The sequence below is a fragment of the Prionailurus bengalensis genome, chromosome A1 (genome assembly GCF_016509475.1).
Source record: "Prionailurus bengalensis isolate Pbe53 chromosome A1, Fcat_Pben_1.1_paternal_pri, whole genome shotgun sequence".
In the NCBI taxonomy this organism is placed as follows: Eukaryota; Metazoa; Chordata; class Mammalia; order Carnivora; family Felidae; genus Prionailurus; species Prionailurus bengalensis.
In genome coordinates, this window is record NC_057343.1 from 182,986,543 (window position 1) to 182,995,439 (window position 8,897).

Genomic DNA, 8,897 nt, shown 5'->3' on the forward strand with positions numbered 1-8,897 from the left:
TCTCAGTCTAGAGTTCAGAGCTCCTCAAGATAATAATATACATATCAAAAATACAACCTGCTCTATCCCAGACTTCCCTCCCTACATTTATGTTGTCATTATTGTAGCTCATTTTCCCATGGCTTAGCAGAAATTTTACAACTATAAACTGATTTCTTTTTAAACTGCTGATTTGCCTTTACTTACTGACCCATCAGTTTCTCTACTGAACTGCAACTGAAAACTTAGGGGGGGGGGCGGGAAGAGCAAAACAAATTAAACATGGTAACAGCTAAGAACCCTCCAAAGAACTTAAATGACAGCAACACATTAAAGAACTGTTGTATATTAATTTTTAAATAATATTTAAAACAGATCCTGGAAGCAAGAGTTACAGAGTCAGTTCTATTTTTAAGAAAAGAGTTAGGGTTCAATTTGCATGCATTATGCTGGCTATTTTAAATAATTTTATTCCATGTGTATGGTAGAAACTGCCCTTCCCCTCCCCAATTGACATGATGCCACTTCAAGTAAGATCTAAGAGAGGGCTGGTTTGGCGTTAGATACTGCTATACACATCTCACAATTTTGAATAAAACCTTACCAGCAATCTCTCTTCTCCACAGCCCTAAATTTATTATTAAGTAAATTTAGCAATAGCTCAATCACTGGAGAACAGGACAGTATGTGATACACTAAACCACTTATATGTTTATTATCTTCGCAAGCAACATTAAGTAGTGGTGTCTATTATATTGCCTCCTGCAAATCTGCACCAATGTGATGCAAACCAGCATTTTTAAGAAATTCTCTTTTGGAATGCAAATGATCCTTCCCCCAATTTTGAATATTTTAGCCAGCATGTACCATACAGTAGTTCTGGAATCACTGGCATCTGTCATGCTGTCAAAACTGAGTCAAAATGCATTGTAATCCTGGAGAAGGATAACCTTAAACATCAATGCAACGTTAAAATGCATCCTAAAAAAAAAATCCCTATAATTGCGATGAACATTAGAGAGAAACCGGCAGTCCTTCTGCAGAGAAATAACAGTCTGCTCTACCAATCTTTCCCCTCCCCCCTGAAACTCATGCAACTAATGATGACCTCCCGAAGTGCCGATTTTAAATGTTCCAGCATTCATCTGAGGATGAAGGAGAAAAAAAAATACACAGAAAACCACGAAACAAGTTGCAAACTGCACAAACGCAAGGAGAGAGAGAAAAGAGAACTGCAGCTGATTCAGGAGCGATTGCAGAATGAGGAGCAACAGAAAGGAAACAAGGAAGAAAGAAAAGGGGGGAAAAAGCCTTCAGCATTAAAGAGTAAGAAGTGAAAAACATTTACCAGCGGCTCGGTCAGTAGCTTCGCTCCCTGACACCATCTACATAGAGAGATAACTTAGCCTAGAGTCTTCGGTCCCAGCTCGCTTTGGAGCAAAATTCCTTCACTTCGAGGGGGCAACACACACCCTCAGGAAAGAGGGAAAGAAGGGGAAAAATAATCCCAAAGACCAAGACAGGCTTTCCCCCTCCTCCCTCTTACCCGCCCCCCGGACTCCCCAAACGGTGCTCGCTTCTGCACAGTTCTTCCCGCTGTGCAGCTAAGCTGCTGCTGCCGCTGCCGCCTCGGCTGCTGCTGCTGCTGCTGCTGCTGCTGGTGCTGCTACTTCGGAAACGATTAGGAGGAGGACGCCCAAGCACGACCTGAGCCTGCGAGCCACCCAGGACCAATGTGCAACCTGCTCTGGAATCAAACCCATAACACACGCACGCACACCCAGTGGCTCCTGCACGCGAGTCCTTGCGCGCACACACGCGCCCGCCCGCGCGCCGCACAGACACACGCGCACACACACATGCACACACGCACGCGCGCGCGCACCGTCGCCCCCCAGCCCCCCGCCTCTACACACACAAACACACACACACGGAGCCGCCGCTCACCGCCCGCCAGCCAGCCAGCGCAGCCCCGAATGGGGGGTGTGAGCCAATCCCCGGGCCCCGAGTGCGCGCACAGGCCGCGGCCGCCAGGGCTGTAGCTGCTGGGGCTGCGGAGCACAGGACCAGGGAGGGGTTCACGACTACGAGAGAGGGGCGTTAAGGGCACGTGCACCCCTTTGTCTGCAGAGAGAACCCCGACTGGGCGTTTCCGAGACCAGACACTGAGTGCGCAAACCCCGGGCGGTGCAGAGTTCAGCTCCGCTCTGGGGTTGGCCAGGAGCGGCTCGGTTCCCTGCCTGCACGCACCAAGGATTCAGTTCTTCGAAACCTGACGCACCGAAGCTGCACCCGGTTCCCTGCACTCAGGGGGAATAGCAAGCCGGCGCGTCCTGCGGACGACCCAAGCCAGCCTTGACTTGCGAGCATGCCCAGTGCTGGGCTGGAACCCAGAACACGCCTTCCAGGGTTAGGAGCGCGGAGAGGGGGCAGAGCCAAGTTGGGCGGCTTCTTGAGGGAAAAAGCGGAGGTTCCAGTGCCTTTAGTCCCTGCTAACCTGCCTCACCTGGACTGCTCCGTGGCCCTGAACCTGCCCGAGAGGGCGTGGCGCTGGGAAGCTAGGCATCCAGACCTCAGAGAGGATTTGCTTTTCTTCCCCTCATAAAGGAAATTCCAAAAGGAAGTAATTCCTGGCCCAGGAAAAGCTATTCAGTTACAAGGTAGTTGCCAGAAAATCCAGAGGGCCTGTCAGTGGTAATAGTAACGACTAACACATACTGGTTACTTATCTTGTGCAGGCTCTGTGCTACCTGATGCCCATGAAATACCTGATTTTATCCTTCCCAAACACTATATGAGCAACCCTAGGAGGAAACTGAGGTCCCAGTATATTTTACCAACTGCCAGTGAATGACAACCAGTGGATCCGGGAATCCAAACCTGGTGCTCTGACTCAAACACTGGAGATGGAACACAGTGCACTGATGAGCTGTAGACACTTCCAGCAAGAGAAAGGGCCGGTGGATGTTTGGGCGATAACACCCTCTGGCTTTCAAGCTGCACCTGGCCTGTCTTCAGCAACCTACAAATCTTTGAAAAGCTGCATGCCTGCAATTTGCCATTGTCCAACACAATGGCAAACCCTTTTATTAAGTGTTACATACTTACCAGTATAATCTTTAAAGTAACCTTGTAGGGGTGGCTGGGTGACTCAGTAGGTTAAGCACTGGACTCTTGGTTTCTGCTCAGGTCATGATCTCAGGGTTGTTGGGTTTGAGCCCAGTATTGGGCTCTGCACTGACAATGCAGAGCCTGCTTAGGATTCTCTCTCTCCTCCTCTCTGTCTCTGCCCCTCCCCCACTCAAGTGCATGCTCTCTCTCTCTCTCTCTCTCTCTCAAAATAAATAAGTAAACTTCAAAATAACCCTGTAAAGAAGCTATGCTTATTCTCATTTTACAGGAGGAGACGGAAACAGAGATGTCCTGTTACTTCCCCAAGGTGAAAGGGTCTGAATGATGGGGTGTAGTTTGTTTGACTCCAAGCTACATGTTGTCTTTACTAAATTATGTGTCTTCCTTAACTGCAATCCAAATAAAGCCATGAGATGAGGGCATAGCAGTTACTTTTTATTTCATTCAACAAACATGTATTGATTTCCTACTAACATCCACTCGTTCAACAAATATTTATATTTACTAAGCATTTACTTCCTTCAAGGCGCTGTCTTAGAGGTGACAGAAGATGACAAAGACACATGCCAGTACTCTGAGTTTAGAGTCTAGCAAGATGATGCTCATATGCTAATGATGCTGAGTGAGAGCTTCCCAGGAAGATAGCTTCCTTCCACATTCATCTAACAAACTCCTACTTGTCCTTCAGCTCTCTGTTCCACTGTCACCTCTTCAGGGAAGCCATCTGTGACCTTTCTGGTTGAGTCAAATCCCCCTTACCATGGGCTTTCATGGCATCATGGCATCATATAACTCTTTTTTTTTTTTTTGCCTTTTGTGCTAGGATTTCGATAGTATATGTCTCCTCAGTGCAGTCAACCCCCTAGACTGTAACCTCCAAGAGGACGGAAATTTGTCTATTGTAATTTCCCATCAACCTTATAGAGCCTGGCAGATGCTAAACTTTCTCTTGATCCATCTCCTTCTTTCATACACATATGTACATGCACATGCACACACACACACACACACACACACACACACACACACACACAAACTACTCTTGGAATAGGAATAATGATTCTTAGGGTAGGAACTGTTTTCCTTTCCATTTAACAGACGAGTCAAAATGAGGCTGACAGAGGTTAAGTAGCTTGCCCAAGGTCACACATCTGGATAAGTGGCAGAGAAGGACTCCAACACAGGTCTGTCTGACTGAAGTCCACAGCCCAGACCTCAGGCTCTACTGCTTGTCTAGTGTTATCCAGCAGCCACAGACCACATGAAAGCAGCTCATGGGAAATAAAGTAGACAGATTGCTGGGGATGGCATGAAGGAAGATACAGACAATTCAAAATTGCAAAAACAGAGAAGGCATACACTAGGATTTCGTAACCTACTACTGAGCACCCTCTCCCCCATATGTCAGGCACCTTGCTCAGAACTTTTCTTATGTTAACTTTAACAACACTTACTCTGGCAAAGTGTTGTTATTCCCATTTTGCAGATAAGGAAACTAAGCCCCTCCCAATAAAAACAAATCCACCTGACTGTAAACTACAGGGACAAAGTTATATACCCATTTTTTATTTTACGTTTTATTCAATAGTAGCTGGCAGACATTAAACTCCCTCTCTCTTCCACACACACACACACACACACACACACACAAGCAACTTGCGCAATGTCTTATGGCTAGAAAGTCACAGAGCTAGGATTTTAACCTAGGTTGACTTAAGAAATTCAGGGGAAATTAGGATTGGGGTGGTCACTGGGGGATTCACAGTTGAGCCATGCTACAGTGCTGGAGGCTTTATCTGGAACTGTCCAAAGGGAGAGCCACTGCTGTGCCTTTTCTATCTCTCATCAAATATTACAAGGATTATGAGATTCAGAGACTGAAAGTTACTTGCTCAAGGTCACAGCCAGTGTCATAATGCAGAGGTAGATTTTAAACCCAGGACTTCCTCACTGCAAACTCATGGTATAGAATGTCATGAGTGGCAGACAAGAGTATCCAAGATCTTCAGAGGTTTCTGGCTGGGGGGACCAGGGAAGTCCTCACTCAGCAAGGAGCTGCTGCAGTAAAACCAGCAAAGTTATGGCACCACCCTTCCTACCTGTTACCATTCCTCTGGGCTCCACCTCACTTCAGGCCCCTGTTCCTCTGCCTGTTCAGGCCTCATCTTGAACCCAAAGCCTAATTTTCAGCAGCAGCAGTGGTTACAAACCAGAGCAAAGTAAAAACTGCATTTTGTACAATTCTGCTTTCAGACTACTGGGCATGCTCAGTGACAAGGAGAGACTTTGATTACAAATAGGAAGCTTTTGTTAACTATTTTTCCATTTTGGAGTATTACTGCAAAATGGGATGTCTGTAGGTAGCCTTCTGCAGAGATTCCCAGCCTATGAGAATTCTTAGTAGTCTAGAAGAATGAGATGCTTAGATATGGAAAAAATATCTCAATTCCATGCATTTTCTACCCTGTTTCTAGTATTCATCTCTCTGTTCTGTCCTCTCTGTAGGTGCACACAAAAAACATCCAGAAATTGTACTCATCTATTTACATACCTGGCAGCTATAGACACATACACCAGCTGTAACTACACACCAGTCCTTGACTATGGATTTGTCTCCTGTATTTGTTTGGCTATTAACTTTCCCTGCACTGAAATCTGATGAATAAAATGAGTGAGGGATTGTTAAGAAGATGTTAAATACTACCCCCTCCTTCCTTCACTCTAAGAATAAATTTATTCCCTAGAGAATGTTTCAGGAGGCAGAAAGCTCTCTGGGATTCTCCGTAACCCCTTCCTACATATACATTAGTTTGATTTTTCTCATGAGAGCAGCAGAATCTTGAACTCGTGATGAGAATAACCCATTAAGAAAGTCATGAAGGGCAATCTTCAAGGAAAACTGTGCTGAAAACTTGGAATGTTGGCGGACGTTCTACTCTGGCCCTGGGATGTGAACTTGAAAGCTTTTTGAGAAGTCCCCTAATAATTGAAATGTTGACTGCTTTCATGGAGATTGCTGCTGTTATCGCCCATCGCAATTCTCTGAGGAAGGTACAGTCATGATTCCCATTTTATGGATGAAGAAACAGAAGCTCTTGAAAGGCAAGCCACTTACAGCAAAGGCATACAACCAGGGAGTAATAGGGCTAGGGTGCAAGTCCAGGTCTGTCTGATGCCAAAACCTGTGTGGTGAACTCTACATTCTGCTGCCTTGAACTTCTGACATTCCTCTGCACATGGAACTGGAAGTGGGGAGAGGTGGGGTGAGGGAGGAGGCTTCTTTGCACTTGGTGTGCACAACACTCCGTGTATAGTGATACTGCTATCCTCCTAGGAAACTAAACTCATGTAAGACAGCCTTTCTAAAGGAACATGATTTAGTTTATTCTGCAAATTGGAAAAGTGATGCATATGGAGCCTAGTGGGAGGAACCCATCCAAAAGGGTGTCATTGGAGCTATGGATTCTGCGTCTCCTTTGATATGCCTTATTCCTTTTGCTGGTAAGTAGCACTGCAAGGAACTTGTCAACCATTTCCCAGATCATTCTCTCTCGACAGATATTCCCTTCGATTTCCTAGAAACCTTTACAGGGTATACACTTTGGAAGATTCTTACTTTCTTAAAGATGGGAAACTTAGAAGGAGAGACAAAATGCGCATTTTAAAATCACTGCAGTTTGCCATGTTTGTTTCCAGGATCTGTCAACATCCTTTTGAAGATTCAGTCGAAGCTATGATTTTCTGCTTTTAAGAGAGGACAGGAAAGACCCTTCAAAATGTGATCTCAACCAGCTAGATTAAGCTCGTGCCGAGTAGTTCACACATGTGCCAGCATTTGCATTTTTGCATAAGATCCTCTATAGAAAAGGATAAGGAATGGTAGTCTTGGTTCTGTAACTTAAGTGTGGAGATTGCATCTTGTAGAGTAATCATTCATCTTTCCAGAAATCAGTCAGATAAAAAGAAATGATGTCTGAACAGCTCACATAGATGGAATAGCATTGGAATTTCAATCCTGAAAACCCCTCACACAGTTGCTCAGAGCCGATGTGCTTGAGTTTTATGTAGTATTCTAACAGGTCTGGATTTACAAACCCATAGAGAATCAGAAAATAACAGGCAAGCTGCTCTTGTTAGAAAATAATAACGTGAAGCAGAAACTGATAACCAGATAATTAAAAAACAGGAGACGAAATGTAAATTTTATATAAAATATGTTGAAGGCTTAATTTAATACATGGGTAAGTCTCCAAATACCCACATTTCAACAGAACTTCGAGTATCTTCAGATGACAATAATGTAGACCAGCAAATGTTATTAATGATGTTGATTCCGAATCCATGCTTGATTACTATCTGATGCCAAAAAAGTAAAGGCTAGAGTTTTCAGCTTATCAGTTTCAAATCTCCATGTTGTGGGGGCTCCTGGGTGGCTCAGTCACTTGAGTGTCCGACTCTTGGTTCGGCTCAGGTAATGACCCCACTGGGTTCATTAGGTCCTTGGTTCGAACCTCATGCCCCACTCTGTGCTAGCAGTGTGGAGCCTGCTTGGGATTCTCTCTCTCCCTCTCTCTGCCCCTCCCCACCAGTGTGGTCTCTATCTCTCAAAATAAATAAACATTAAAAAAGAAAAGAAAAGAAAAGAAAAGAAAAGAAAAGAAAAGAAAAGAAGAGAAGAGAAGAGAAGAGAAAAAGAAAAAAGAAAAGAAAAGAAAAGAAAAGAAAAGAAAAGAAAAGAAAAGAAAAGAAAAAAACGGCTCTCCATGTTGTAGTTCAGAAGTGGCATGTGTTTTTCCTCTCCTGAACGAATGCATTTTGATTCATTTGATTAGCAGTGACTACTGGATGGGGTCTCAAGAGGGCTTTGGAGGCCACATCCACAGGATCTACATTATGCTGAGTGCTGAGATTGATTAATAATGGCTGTTGCTGATGGAGACACAATAGAGTGCTGTACATGCCATGCATTTTCCAAACAGAGCCAAACCTCACTTCCCAGATTACGCCCTCTAACATTCTCCCAGCACCTCAGCTCTAAGTCAAAATCAGTGACTCCCATACAAGTAGATTTTCCTTTCTCCATGGTTTCCCTTCTTAGTTTCATTCTGTCTGGAACAATATCTCCTCCTTCCTCATTTCCATAGGCCAGTTCCTCTTTCAGACCCCCATCAGGTGTCACCTTCTTCCAAAATTCCTCCCTGAATGCCCCAGCCAGAACTCTCCTCCCATCTTTCTAAAGGAACCTCGTTGAAGGTGTACATCATGTCCCCCTTATATTAAGATTATTTATGTTCTTGCCTTATTTTTCCTGCTGGACAACAAACTCCTTGAATGCAATAACCCTGTCTGGATCATCTTTGAATCCATCACCATGATTCACACAAAGACTTGCAATGAAAAAGTGTATGCTATAGGAATATATAAATAAATGAATGTCAGATGCTCAATATCTGCTGAATTAATGAACATAAGATTATTATTACTACTCTCCTGCTATGTCACAAAGAGATTAAGTTACATTTTGTAGGCTAGAGAATAGGGCTAAGGTTGGGGAAGCACTAACAGTAGCTAGACTCTAAGAATATGGCAACAAAGTTGCAGCTTTTAGGGGCTCCCAGGTGGGGGGGGGAAGACAGGAAAATACAAAGATGTAACAGGTCACATTGATACTTGACACTCAACAGAAATTCTAGTCTCGACTTGACTGTCAGGTCAATAAAAAGCTGGTCAGCAGAGTAGATTAAAGAATCTTATATAATATTTTAATGTGTTTAATGTCAAGGGGC

The 8,897-nt window shown here is 44.3% G+C and overlaps 1 protein-coding gene across 8 annotated transcripts in view; it reads right to left on the minus strand.

Annotated features, from left to right (window-relative positions):
• The window catches only part of TENM2 (teneurin transmembrane protein 2), a 1,251,785-nt gene extending 1,250,282 nt beyond the window's left edge, over window positions 1–1,503 (minus strand). For 5 of the 8 annotated variants that reach the window (XM_043596358.1, XM_043596374.1, XM_043596352.1 and 2 more), the window contains exon 1: window positions 1,328–1,501. The gene's annotated coding sequence lies outside the window, so the exon portion shown is untranslated. Of the gene's footprint in view, window positions 1–1,327 lie in introns of all 8 variants that reach the window. The other 3 variants (XM_043596365.1, XM_043596382.1, XM_043596450.1) reach the window with 2 other exon arrangements.
• Window positions 1,504–8,897: the final 7,394 nt, after the last annotated feature.